General features: G+C 39.2%; 1 non-coding gene across 1 annotated transcript; it reads right to left on the bottom strand.

The window, feature by feature from the left end:
* Nucleotides 1–11,219: 11,219 nt before the first annotated feature.
* LOC142169241 (small nucleolar RNA R71) lies at nucleotides 11,220–11,326 on the bottom strand. The gene has a single exon (XR_012698953.1). It is a non-coding gene; the product is annotated as a small nucleolar RNA R71 (small nucleolar RNA).
* Nucleotides 11,327–15,203: the final 3,877 nt, after the last annotated feature.

The following is a 15,203-nucleotide window of genomic DNA, read 5'->3' as shown; positions in this document are numbered from 1 at the left end:
AACACGCCTAAACTAAAACCATGTACTATATTCATAATAAAATCGCTCGTGCTTACGTGGCAATAACTTGTGTAATAAATGGCGTGTCTAACACCTAATTAGCCCTTCTTTTTCAAATTTTATATTTCTTTTTATTTTCTTCTCTTTTCTCTATATCCATTCCTCATTTTTTTTTTACCTCTTTCACCATTTTTCACCTTACTTCTCCATTTCATCATTTGAATCCATCTGAAGTTCTCTCTTGTTATTTTTTGATTTTATTTCTTATCTTTCTCGTTTTATCCGTCCTTCATTTCTAAACTAAAATTATTTAAAAGCAGGAACACATTTTCAAGTATTTGTTGAGCTTGAGGTTTAATGTCTTTCAAGAAATTAGGCAATAAAGAAATATGACCTGTGTGTAGCTATCTTCATTGATAATTTAGGTATCTCCTTTCAACAATTTTTAGAATTTAGGTCTATCAAAATCATAATCTTCTATATCGATTTAGGAGCAGAAATCCTATTTTTTATCCCGATTTGAACAGAAGCAATAATAGACAAAGCAATCGAGGTTAGAACTAAGATTAATAGAGAAAATCGCTACTGAGAGATTAGTGTAACCATTCTCCGGTGAGAGCAAAGTCTCTGATGAGAACAAAGAGAAAATAAGTTTTTTACAATTGACCAAATAGTTTTAACCATGACCCCCTTTTTATTTTTACCATATATTTTTTTACAATGATATAATAAAGAGTATTAAAATTTTAATTAAGTCTATTTTTTAGATTAAAATAAACAAATATTCGCGTAGATTGCCACGTGGCAGATTTTAAAAATAATTTGGAGAGTGTATTATATGCACTAGTAAGAATGCGACGAGGGAGTTTTATTATGAAGGGTGATATAGTTCAGGGAGGTTTCGGGGACATGTGATAGTTTAGATAGGCAACTGACAAGGGTTGTATAGTTTAGGTGGGTTTTAGGGTATTGGCTCTTCTTTTTATGTTGGAATGTCTACTTTTACAATCATTTTTTCTTTTTAAAATATTTAGGACTATTTTGTTTCAAATACATATGTCACGACCCCAATTTCCCTCCGTAGAATGTTGTGATAGTACATAGTCTCTAAGACTAGGTAAGCCTAACACTTACTGAATTAAATGGCAGAATTTAATCAAAATAACTATTAAACATAAACCATATATTTTTATATAAAGCCAACAATTCCAAGATGATACAATATCCCAAAATCGGTAGTACAAGTCATAAGCTCTACTGAGTTTCCTAGAAAATTTCTAAGTACAACTGATAAACGGTGGAAAACGCATATTTTTGGGTGTACTTTTATCTTATAACTTGTGTTAATGCAGGAGATTACATGATTTTTTGTAGTAATTATGCTCATTACGTGCATTCTTATGCGTATGAGCAAGTTGGACGAAAGGTGAGCAAAAGAAGTTGATTCGAGACCAAAAAACAAAAGAACTTTGCTCGTTCACTCTCGCGTGCACACGAGAGAGTGAATGAGCTAGTTGAGGAAAGCTTGAAAATAAGAGTGAACTAAGCTAAAAGGGTGTGGAAGTGCACACGAGAATGGGGAAGAAAAGAAAAAAGAGAAGTACTTCGCTCGTTTACTCTCACGTGCGCACGAGAGAGTGAACGAGCTAACCTGAAACGTCTGTTCCAAAGTTGGCTTGTATTATTTCTCCCTATGCTAACCCTATCCCATATAAATAGTCGCTAAACTCACTTTTTGAGGGGATTCGAACAAAAGGAGGCAAGAACACAAAAATAGTAAGGCGGAGAATTCGTCTATGAGTTTTTCACTTTCTTCTTCATATTTCCATTGTTGGTTATGACTTTTTATATTGTAATCTTGCATAATATTATGAGTAGCTAAACTCGTCATCTAGGGTTTGATGGAACCAATTGTTGAATGAATTCTTGATTGCTTATTGGTATAATTGAGTTGTTTTACTCTTTAATTTTTCAACTACGTGCTTGTTGTGGTTAATTGAAGGGCCCTTGATTAATCGTGTCTAGTTATATTGTGTTGCTTGAGAGAAAATACTTGATTAGATTGTTGTTGAACAATTCCACTTTCGAGTAAGTTTAGAGATTAATTACTTGGATTTAAAAGCGGGATTAGAGATAACAAAGCTTTGGTGTGATCTTTATGAGTTGTAGAAATTATCAGCTAGAGTAATTCGAGAGAATACTTCTACTAAATTTATCGTAATTGATCGCAAGATAGTTGCGATAAACAAGAACTCATCACCTTTAGAGAGTGGCATAACGAGATTATAGCTAACATGTTAGGAATTAATTCGGCAATTGGGGAAATCATACACCCTAGACCTTTTTATCCTTGATTTAACCTCATTCTTGCTAGTTGATAATTTTTATTGCCATTTTTTTCTTAGTTAAGTAGTTTTAGTTAATTCATAACTTAATTCTTGAACTCTGAAAATTGATTGAGCTTATTATTAGCAATACTAAAAAGTTGTAGAAAATAGGTTAGTTCTATGTGGGATTCGACTTCGGACTCTTGAACCAGATTATTTTTGCAGCAACCGCTTAGTCCTTTTTATAAGGTATAGTTGGGCGTGATCAAATTTTAGCATCGTTGCTGGGGAACTAATGGTGTTATTTATTACAACTTGAAAGAATTGCCAGGATTTTTAGTTAAGATCAATTTTCCGTGGTGCTAAAAATATTTCTATTGAAATTCTCATGTTTGAATTCTTCTGTGCCTCAGGTGCATGCCTAGAAGCTCCTTGAGAACTGGTGAACTATTTGAAGGTCTCTTAGATCCCAAGAAAGTATTCAGGACATTGAATCGGGCTAACAAGAAGGGCAACAGCTAAAACAGAACGAAGAAATCGAAATTAAAATGGGCGATGTTGAGAACATCAACGGGAACAATAGAAATAATCAAGTTGACCCAAACATCAGAGTGGTTGCACCCCTTGTGCTGGAGGCTGCTCTATATGATTGGGTGTAACCAATAGCTGACAATCTGGCAACTGCAATTGCAGTCCCTCAGATACAAGCAGAAAATTTTCAAATTACAAATAACATGTTGCACTTGCTGCAGAACAAAGGGTTGCTCTCCGGGTCTTACACCGAAGACCCACATCAATATCTGAAGAATTTTCTATCAATTTGTGTCACTCAACGACAGCCGGGTGTGACACCCAAAGCAATCAGACTGTTACTGTTTCCTGTAATGACCCGACAGTTTGATTCCTTGAGTAGCCTCACTTTATGCATTATGAATTGTATGTGTGGTCGAAATTAAATTTCGAAAAGTTCAGAGTTATTTCGGAAGGAAAATTCTCAATTCGGAAGCTTTAAGTTGGAAGAGTTGACTAAGGTTTGACTTTTGAGTAAACGACCTCAGAATCGAGATTTGAAGGTTCCAATATGTTCGTATGATGATTTCAGACTTGAGCATATATTCGGGTTGAGTATCGAGTGGTCCGTGAGCATTTCAGCACTTAATATGGAAAGTTAGCATTTTGAAGGTTTTAGAATTTCATAAGTTTAGTTTGAAATGGACTTTGGTGTTATCAATATCCGTTTGGGGTTTCGAGCCTTGGAATAGTTTCATATCGTGATTTGTGACTTGTGTGTAAAGTTTGGCGTCATTCCGGGATGTTTAAGTATGAATTGGACACGTTCGTCGAAGTTTGAATGTTTGAAAGTTTGGAATTTTTCCTAAGTTTGACCATGGTTTGACTCTAAGGCTATCGAGTTCAAATTTTGGGTTAGTGACTTAGAATAGGTTAGTTTCGTCATTTGGAACTTACCTGCAAAATTTGGTGTCATTCATAGTTGATTTGATATGGTTCAGATGATTGGTTGCAAATCTAGAAGTTCTTGAAGTTCATCGTAATTTTTATGCGTTTTGAAGTCCGATTCGTGATTCTAGAGGTTATTTTGGTATTTTGATCGTGCGAGCAAGTTCGCGTTATATTTTTAAACTTGTGTGGATGTTTGGTTTGGAGCCCCGAGGGCTCGAATGAGTTTTGCGTTCCGGATGAGTTGGTAGAGGTTCAGCTGGTTCTAGTGCACTGTTCTCGCATTTGCGAGATCATTCTCGCTTTTGAGAAGATGGGCTGGGGCAGGGGAGTTCGCATTTGCGAAAAAATTATCACTTTTGCGAAGTCACTGAACTCGCATTTGCGAGACTTTGGTCACATTTGCGACGCAGACAGTGTTGGTCGGGCTTCGCATTTGCGATGCTAATTTCGTATTTGCGAGCCTCTTGTAGCAAATGCGATATCTGAGGCTGTTATTAAGACTTCATTTCGGGACTTAGCCCATACCTCTCACATTTTCATTTGGTTGGGCGATTTTTAGAGCTCTTGGAGGCAAGATTTTCATCATCTATTGCAAGGTAAGTAATTCCCACATATTGTAAGTTAATTACATGGATTCTATAAGGATTTAACATAGAAAATGTGGCATTTTTGAAGAAAAACCTAGAAATCGTATTTTTTTTTATTTTGACCACAAAATTTGACATGGAATTAGGAATAAATTATATATTTGAGTTCGTGGTGTTATGGGTGATGTTTATCTTTGAAATTTTTCAGAATTCGGGCACATGGGCCCGAGGGTTGACTTTTCAAACGGAGTTACGAATTGTTATAAATTGATTAATTATGAGTATTATAGTATATTTTTATTGGTTTGCATGGTGTTTGACCAGTTTCGGATCGATGGGCATCGGTTTGAGATGCTAGAGAGGCGTTGGAGTCGGTTATAGAACTTCAGAGTGAGGTAAGTCTCATGTCTAACCTTGTGAGGGGGGAATTTACCCCGTAGGTGTTATTCTTGTTATATGCTACATGTTATGGGAGCTGCGTACGTATGAGGTGACGAATGTACGTGTGTATGCTAGAATTCCTAGTTATGTCCCGGTAGGCTTAGGTTCACGCCATGCTTTAATTGTACTATTTGAGTTATCCTTGCTTGTTTAATTCCTTTATTTCGCGTTACGACCTAAGACTAGGCTTACGTAGAGTGATGGACTCATAGAGGTTTGACGAGCTACTTGATTAGCTGCGGAATAATTGTGCTTTCCCCTACGAAGTTCTCCCGTGTTGTGCGTTTTCATCAAAAAGCTTCTTTTAATTTCATAACTCACACATATATTCGTGAGTGGGGTCAAGGACCCGTTAAAGCTTCTTTATTCTAATAGGATCGGGCCGTTCGCCTTGGCAGGATTATGTACCATATTCTAATGGGATCGGACCGTTCGCCTCGGCAGGATTATGTACCACATTCTTATGGGATCGGGTCCTTTGCCTCGGCAATATCATATTCTTATGGGATCGGGGCGTTCGCCTCAGCAGTGTCATATTCTTATGGGATCGGGTCATTCACATCAGTAGTATTATGTATATATTCTTATGGGATCGGGCCGTTCGCCTTGACAATATCATATTCTTATGGGATCGGGTCGTTCGCCTCGGCAACTTCATGAAACACTCTTATGGGATCGGGTTGTTCGTCTCGGCAGAATCGTGCGTAATATTTGACAAGAAGCTAGTGTATCCATGAGTTTTCCTAATTTGAATTGTGACGACCTATCTGGTGGGGACTGTTTTATATATATACTCCGGTTGAGGAGGTAACCGATAAATGGAGAGCTTGAGTTTACTGTTCAGAGGAGGATCGTACCACGTACCTATACTTGTTTACACTCTTTATTTACCATGTCTCATACTTGTTTACTTTCTATTGTACCTGATTTATTGGACCACTAGTAAGTGTCGACGTCGACTCCTCATCACTACTTCTTCGAGGGTAGGCTAGATACTTTCTAGGTACGCATTGATTTACGTACTCATGCTACATTTCTGCACTTATTGTGCAGGCATATATATTCCTGGTGGTCTTTTGGCACAAAGGCACAGCTATTGCAGGGACTTTACGGTGAGCTACATCCCATATTACGATCCGCAACATACAGAGTCTCCATCAAAATTATTTACATTTTTTCTTTCTAACTTGTATTCCAAACAGATGTTGTATTATTATTGTACCTTCTAGTATATGCTCATGCACTTGTGACACTGGGTTTTGGGGGTGTTCCAGAATTTATTTATGGATTGTTTACATTGTTACACTTTTACTCACTATTTCAATTAAATTGTACGTAACTATGATTTATTTTAATGCACTTACCTCTCTACAGATGGCGAATCAGTATGGACCCAGGGAAGTCAGTTTATTTCATGATGGATGTAACTATAACAATGACGTTGGAGGAGGTCAATATGAAGTTACACAGGTGGGCTATCTCCTGTGAGCAGGTTAACACTTGTGTGGTTTTGATGAAGTCCCTACATAGACTTCTACTTTCTGCCCAACATGGGATGAACATACTGCGAGGTGAGCTTGTATCGCTTGAAGAAAGTGGTATGACGATTAGGAGGTCGAGTGTATGATTGTGGCAGATAATTCAAAATGTGTTATGATTAGTCCAACAAGAACTTATGAGAAGTTTGGTTGAGCAACGGTGTGGGGGCATGGTAACCAGGAAGAAGAGGTCGTCGCAGGGTCTGGATCTACGTGGTTGTAGCGTAAAGCTAAGTAGGGGAGCCCACCATCTACAATTGAGTCATGTGGTCATGTGCATGTGTAATTCTGGTTATCGGTGCATTGGTAGTTATTTATGACCAAGAGGACGAGGAATTTTGGACAAGGATGTTTGATGTATATGTGTTACATTTTGCCTTATTTATTCGTGTGCGAGTACTAGGGATGACTCAGAAGTTATGCTTCTGTGGATGTGATGGGCAAGGAAAAGGATTCATCCGGTTGCTTCATGGGAGTGCTCATGTTCTAACGGAGCACTAGTTATTTGGTTAAATAATCGAGATTGGATTAGAGTGGGCGACTCTCAATAATGGTCTTAGTGGATTCAAGATTTAAGGTGTGGTGCTTAAGGATTTTTGGGTTCGTTATGTGGCTGAAGACTGGGTTTTGCAGCAGAGTGTGAAAGGTACTTGGAATATTCTATGTTATCATCGGGTCTGCGGTGCAGTGTTAGAGAAGTGGGAGAAACAACTTCAAATTCACAGAAGATCTAATCAGCGCATGTACATCAGTTGGAGATACTATGGAGGGTATGAAATGGCTTGTGGGTATGAAAACAACAAAGTCTCACGATTTGTGTCACTCAGGATGAGTGTTGATTGGGATCCGTTATATGATTGAATAGGGGTATTTATTCTGAAGGCAAGTCAAGGAGAAACCGAAAGAAGGTGAGTCGGCCTAGTGGTGGTTTGGATCGGCATGGTTAAGGAAATGGTCGGTTTCTTCAGTGTGGTAAGACTATACAGGTGATTTGTGGTTGTATGTGCGGGATTGGCAACCTTCGCGATTTGATTGATTTAGAGGTATTTGATTCTGATGGTTCTGTTATGTATAAATGGATTCTAGAAGAGTTATGGCAGTTTAGACTACAACTTGAGGTTTGATTTTCTGCGATTATGGGAATTTGGTTGCGTGTTGCAGTTGTTCTTCTGAAATAAGTGGAGTGAAAGGGGGTTCTAGCTGATGAAGTGTTTATTCTACTTGTGGTTCAGGGGATTTTGATGAAATTCTTGGACTCTCGCATAGCGGCATGGATGGGTGCAGTGAGCGGTATGGAGATTGGAAGTTGAGGATCAAGGCTGCGGTTCGGTTTTGATAAGAATGTCATGAGCTCAGAGGAGCGGGGGAAGATTTAAGATGTTCAGAGTACGCTGGCATTATTTTTGGGCAGTCTGAGTATGGTCTGTTTTGTGGAAGAATGATGGGTATTGAAATGCGGATGCTTGACTAGCACTATGGAAATAGCATGGTCGATGGCCATTAATGTTTAGATTTTACTACCTGGTGCGGAAGGTTGTAGGAGTATATCCCACGGGAAGATCGTATAAGTGTGATGTGTTAGTCATTTGATTGTTAGAGATTGACAGCAGGTATGGAGATTTTGGTGATGTCGCCAACGGGGGAGGTTATGACTGAAAGGTGCTCTATTCCTTTGGTTGTGGTCCCTTGTAGCTTGTCGTTATTGCACCTTAGTTGTGCTTGGGTTTTTGTAGCGCGTGGCGCTATCCGTCTCCACAGGGTCATATTTATGCACTTGACGTGCTTCTGGTCGATATTCGAGCATTTCGTAGGTATGAGCATTTTGGTTCGACGGGTATTTCCTTATTGATTTTTATGTGTCGATCAGGTGGCATGCCGCCACGGGTATGGTGTTTGGATCAGGTTGCATGCCGCAATGGTATCATGTGTGGATCGGGTTGCACGCCGCAACAGTGAGACCAAAGTCAGGAGGATGTAACTTAGTCCATCTATCCAATAGCTTCTGCGACTCGCCGATCACGGCTGGTCTGGGCTCTGGTATAGCTGTTGTAACTGGCTGAGCCCCGCTCGCAGGTAGGGCACCCAGGGTCTAATATATGGCAACAACATGCCCTGAAGCCTGAGCGGTAGGGGTCTGTGCTCCCCCAACCCGCCTGAGATATGGCTGGGTCCACTGGAAATAAACCATCCTGCGTCATAGAGTTCGTGAACCGCAACATATGGCCCATGACCTCCTGAAATCCCTGTGCCGACATGAAATCTGCCGGGGCTGTCTCAGCTGCAGGTACCTCGCCATGGTCCTCAATAACAAGATCCTTCACTGTATCCACTGGTGGCACAACAGGAGCAACTTTAGGATGTCCTCGTCCTCTAGTAGGGGTTGGAGCCCTTCCTCGGTCTCTTCCTCGGCCTCTAGCAATAGAGGGAGCAGCTCCTCCATCGCCGGGTATATCTACCACGTGCGTTCTCACCATCTATAAGAGAATAAGAGAAAGATACTTAGAACAACATCAACTGCATGATAGGAGATGAAGAAAGAGAAGTTTTCTAGCACTCTATAGCCTCTTGAAGATAAGCACATACGTTTCCGCATTGATCCGCAAGACTCTATTAGGACCGATGATGACTTGTGAGACATATGTGTGATGGTAGGCTATAATTATGTATTTGCACTCTAATTTACTGTACTTTATTCATGTTCGAACTTTAATTGATAGTGTTTTGCACTTATTGTGTGTTTTATGCCTTGTAAGAGTGATTTTGAGTGATGTAGATGTTATGGAATGAATTCGAGTGTTTTGGAGCTTTGAAGTCTAAGAAAGGCCCAAGGGATTAAGCCGGGATCGTGTTCGGGGGTTGAGGACCAAGTCTGGACGTCAAAACGCATGAAAAATCCGTACTCTGAGAAAAGTCCACTGCCGTAGAGCATGGGGCGGCACGTGGCACGCCGCGGCTGTACAATTTCCTGCTACCTGTCAGAACCAACACTCTAGATTTCCTCACTAATGCCTTGCATGGCGCGTCGCCCCACGCGGCGCGCCTGTGCAATATTTACAGAGTGAAAATCCTAATTCGGTTAGGAGAAGGTGATTTTGTCTGGGTCCAACCTTACTTGGTATAAATACACGGGAAAACATTATTTTCTGGACTTTTGACACATATTCGACCGAAGGAGGCTAAGGAGGAGTTGGAAGAACACGAGCACAAGGATTTCATCATTCCTTCCTCACTCAAGACACGAGTTTCGATTGAATTTATGTTTTCCTATCTTTTAATTATATTTGGAATAAATTGCTCCATATCTATGGAGTAGTTCTCTTTAGGGTTTGATGGATTTGGTGTATTGATGATTGTTTGTGGATTATAACTCTAGCCTTTTGTATTGAAGCATTTTTGGATGATTTAATTGTTGCATTTATATTCACTAGTTCATGTAATCGAGAGAGGCATAACTTGTGATATCTTTACATTATATTGTTGGTTGAGTTCATTTATTCTTCTTAGTAATCTAAAGAGGCTAGTTGAATCATTGATCAAACCTACTTAGGAGAATAATCGAGAGAGGTTCTCATAAAGACCAATCCACTACGTATTCTTGCATATCTTCACGTTCTTAAATTGGTTCATCTTGTGAGGTTAAGACTTAATTGAGAGAGAAGTTTTTGATGAACATTTGAACTAATAATTGAGTGAATTCGAGAGACTCACTTAAACATCAAAAGTGAATTACCTAGAGTTAGATCCCAAACAATTATCTTGCACCTATCCTATCAACACCTATTTTCTCCCACTGATAGCTCCCTTGGTTACGTTTGTTGCGATAGTCATTAGTCAATTGCTTTATATTCTTAGTTAATTTTAGTTATTAATTATATAAATCTCAATTGTTGATTCTCCTGGATAGCAATTACGCTAGAAACTACAAAAATATTGTTTAACTCCAATCCATGTAGATACAATATTATACTATACTATCTTTGACTAGCGAGCATAATTTAAGTGTGTGTTTCGAGCTCATCAAATTTTGGCGTCGTTGTCGGGGATTGGCAATCAATAGTGTTTGAAATAGTTTGTAGTGCTAATTCAGGAATTCCTTTATTTAATTTTAATTTCTCTTTTTACGGTTGGTGTTCTTTGAGTGCGCGCAGGTTACAGGTTAAGATTGGTGCATGACTCGAGCTTCTGCTAAAGAAGTGCTACCATACGAGCCAGAAATTGAAAAACAATTGCGACAGCTGAGGAAGGAAAGAAATCTCACTGAGACATTAGAAAAGGTTGGGCAATCCTCAACCAAATAAGATATGGCTGGAAACGGTGATGATAATGTAGATTTGGCTGCGAGAGAAGTAGCCCAACGAAGAGATCAAGCTGCACGGGATGCTGAGGAAGCAGCTATCAGAGATGCACAAATTATCTACGAAGAAGATAGGGGTCGGAGAATTGCTCAAAATCAACCCTTGGGTTCAGACAAGTTCAGAAATATAGCTCCCATGTCTGGGAGACCACTTGGCTATTATGCTTAGACCGGTTTACAATCAAGGATTATCAAGTGTGAGACCATCTCCAATTGCATCTAACAATTTCGAATTGAAGCAAGGGTTGCTTCAAACTCTTCAGAATTGATGTGTCTTCAGAGGGAATCCAAACAAAGATCCAAACACACATCTAATAGACTTTGAGGAGATTATGAACATTTTCAATATAATGGTGTGTCATAAGATGAAGTGTACTTAAGGGCATTCCCCCTTTATCTTAAAGATGATGCAAAACATTGGCTTCTAAGTTTTCCTATTGGATCAATTAGAACGTGGGGGGAGATGACCAGAAAATTCCTTGATAAATATTTCTCCTTAGCTAAAATGGGAAACTTTAGAAGAGAAATCCATAGCTTCTGCCAGAAAGATTCGGAAACTATTTTTGAAGAATGGGAGAGGTTTTAGGAGATTGTTAGAAAGTGCCAGCATAGTGGAATTGAACTCTGGATGCAACTCCAGGACTTTTGGGATGGATTGACACCGGCCTCACGTAGAACATTGAGCAATGTAGTTGGAGGCCCGTTGATGAAGAAGACTCCAGAGGAGATAGTTACAATTCTTGATGAGTTGTCTGAAGATGCTAATCAATGGCCCTCTAAGAGTGCGGAAAGAAGAAGATCCACTGGTATTCACCAGGTTGATGCTAACAGATTTGTACAGGTACATCTTGATGCTATGGCCAAAGAGATAAGGAAGCTGACTTTAGCCTTGATACAAAGTGAGCCTCACGCAACTTGTGATATATGTAGAAGAGGACACCTTACTCATGCGTGTGAAGCCTCAATTGAGGAAGTAAATACTGTAGGAAACTACAATTTCAATACAATAGGTCAGAGGCACCCCGATTTTTCAAAGAGTTCACCTGGAGGTACTGCGAATGCTTGGCAGCAAAATAACTCTAGACCACATGGACAAGGAGCTCCAGCATACCAAAATCAATAGAGGCAGCAATTTCTGCCTCAATAGCCCATTCGGCGTGGTCTAGAGGATCTAATGAAGGCTTTCATTGTCAAGACAGATGAGAGGCTGGACGCTCATGGAGCAACTATCAAAGAATTGGGCACTGGTATTCGAAACCTGGAGATACAAGTGGGAAAGACTACAACAATATTATCTGAGAGGTTTCAGGCACTCTCCCCGCTGACACAGAAAAGAATCCCAAAGAAACAGTGAATATTGTAACTCTGAGAAGGGGCAAGTGTTGAAAGATCCCACTCCGATCCAAAAAAGAGGTGATACTTGAAAAAGAAAGTGGGGAGCAACTGGAGAATGATGTTGATAAAAATAAGAAAGGTCCGATGAAAACTGAGAAGAAGAAGAAGAAAGAAAAATTAATAAGGGAAGAACCTGATGAGAGAGAACATATGCATGTTCTACCTTTCCCGCAAAAGCTATGTAGAGAAAAGCTGGAGAAGCAGTTTGAGAAATTTCTGGATGTGCTGAAACAAGTTCATGTGAACTTACCATTCACAAAAGTGCTCTCACAAATACCTACTTACGCCAAATTCTTGAAGGAGATCCTTACAAAGAAAAGAAAAATCGAGGAGACCTCAGTGGTCAAGCTCACAGAGCATTGCAGTGCGATCTTATAAAACAAACTCCCACAAAAGTATGGAGATCCAGGGAGTTTTACTATAACTTGCTCTGTAGGAACTATTCATTTTAATAAATTATTATGTGATTCTGGTGCCTCAATTAATTTAATGCCTCTATCTATTTACAGGAAAGTGGAGAAGGAGATTGGAGAGATAAAGTCGGTACTAATATCTTTGCAGCTGGCAGACCAAAGGACTTTAATACCCAAGGGGATAGTGAAAGATGTGTTAGTTCGGGTGGATAAGTTCGTATTTCCTGTAAACTTTACAATGGTGAATATGGAGTAGAATAAGGAGATCCTCCTCATCCTAGGAAAACCATTCTTAGCAACGGGTAGAGCAATATTGGATATACACGAGAGGAAACTCATGCTTAGAGTAGGTGAGGAGATAGTGACTTTTGATATGAATGTAGAAAAGGGGGCACAAAAAGAAAAACTAGTTGCGAGTGTTAAGTGGAAAGTGAAGGGCTCAAAAGAGAAGGTCGCACCGAGTGAGAAAGATAAGTGTGGGGTGTACCCCAAAAAAGCTGAGAAGAAGCTGTCGGCATGGATGTGCACACTAGTCCGAAGGCAAGGAATGGAGCCCGACTTCGACTCAGACCCGACTGGATATTCAGGGAAGTTTCCTTTATCTTATGCGTTTTAATTATGTATTATGGGGACATGCCATAACATAAAGTGTGTGGTGGAGGATAATTGTATGTTACATGTATATGTGTTAGTTTTGTAAGTTGTTGTATTTGGAAAAATGAAAAAATCATAAAAATTGAAAAACATTCGATTTTTTCCGACGGTGGATATCATTCGACGGGTTTCTTGAGGGAGTAAATTTGAAAGAAAAAGACAAAAAGATTTTCTTTTGTAGATAGTGTAATAACCCCCCTTGGTTTTTCTTTGTGCCGCGGTTCTTTTCTAAGGGTTTTATTTGAACAAGGTGTAGTTAGTTTTTATTTTTTTAGGAGTAGGAAACCTTGTGCTATGATTTGAATTGAAAGCAATGTCTCTTGACTTTATTATATCTTGAGAATAGTGAGTGCTTTAGTTTTGTCGCTTAGGCTCAGGTTTTGACTCTTGTATAAGTACCTTAAACTGTATAATTTTAACTTTGCTTAACTGCTTTGACTATAGTGTCTTGATGAGTCCGATCCTGAGTGAGTTATGTGCCATGTGTGTGTGAGGTTTTGTGTATTCTGTGCATTGTATTTGATGTCTAGAACTTGCCCTGTGTGTTTACAAAGCGAAATAGTAGTTTTATTCAGTCTTGGAAGTGATATAAGCATTTCTTTGTTAAGCCAGTTATATGCTTTTACCCATCTAATTGTTATGTATTGTAGTTAACCCCGCTGAGCCTGTAAGCATGTTTCTTTGGCAACCACAGTATGAGCCTTACCCATTTGTTTGAATTGACCATCTATTTGAACTTTTACCTCTCGTGAGCACTTAAATTTGTTATGAACTTTGTAAAAGGTAAAGTGTGGGGTGGTTGGTTTGGCTTTTGAGTGAAACTATTGAAATAAGGAGAAAGGTGCATTGTATTGAAAAAGTAAGAGCCACTTGAATTGAAAAAGAAAAGAAAAGAAATAGTGTATTGTTGTGCAAAATATTCGTTGATAGTGGTGACTCTTGATGTATTTGTGCCTAATGAAGTTGGGAGTTAATTTATATTGATGTGAAGGTGGAGTTTTGGTTTGACATAAGTGTGGGGTTTTGAACGGTTAAATGTATATGTATTAAAGTGCTTAGGGAGGTGTAGTCACTCTTATATCTAAATATATCCTGCCTGTCCCGTAGCTTACATTACAACCCATTAAAGAAATACTTGATCCTTGACTGAATGAGCTCAATTAGTAGAATAGTGCACTACGGGCAAGCCTGTGGTATGACTTTTGTGGCATATGAATGTTGTTTCAGAGAGTAAGTGAATTCTTTTTATCTTGAGTTCCTATTGTTTTTAAATTTTATTGTGTGTGGAACTACTCTCTATTGTTGTGTGAGGGCACTTAATTCATGAAGGAAAGGTAATGCTTGACCTCTGTGTAAGAGTAAGTGAGCGGGTTATAAATAATGCGTGGTGCTTGTGAGTCAAATCTTGAGGCGAGGATGTTACAATATTATGCTTAATCTGTTTTAAAAACTGTTGGTGCTATGAGTTATGAGAGTTGTTGAAAAAGGTCATGTTCTATGTAAAGTGTAGTTGAATTGCTCGAGGACGAGCAATGGTTTAAGTGTGGGGTTTTGATGGTAGGCTATAATTACGTATTTTAGTCGCTTGTTGCATTCTAATTTACTGTACTTTATTCATATTTGAGCTTTAATTGATAGTGTTTTGCACGTTTTGTGTGTTTTATGCCTTGTATGAGTGATTCCGAGTGATGTAGATATTATGGAATGAATTCAAGTGTTTTGGAGCTTTAAAGTCTGAGTAAAGGCCCAAGGGATTATGCTGGAATCATGTTCAGGGGTCGAGGACCAAGCCTGGACATCAAAACGCACGAAAAATCCGTACTCTTAGAAAAGTCCACTACTGTGGCGCGTGGCGCGCCGCGACTTTATAATTTCGTGCTACCTGTCAGAACCAACTCTCTAGATTTTTCCACTAATTCCCCGCGTGGCACGGTGCCCCATGCGGTGTGCCTGTGCAATATTTACACTGTGAAAATTCTAATTCGGCTAGGAGAAGGTGATTTCGTCTAGACCCGACCCTACTTGGTATAAAT

Source organism: Nicotiana tabacum, chromosome 14 (assembly GCF_000715075.1).
Source record: "Nicotiana tabacum cultivar K326 chromosome 14, ASM71507v2, whole genome shotgun sequence".
Lineage (NCBI taxonomy): Eukaryota > Viridiplantae > Streptophyta > Magnoliopsida > Solanales > Solanaceae > Nicotiana > Nicotiana tabacum.
Note: the sequence above shows the minus strand (reverse complement) of the source record. Positions and strands in the feature narration are given on the sequence as shown.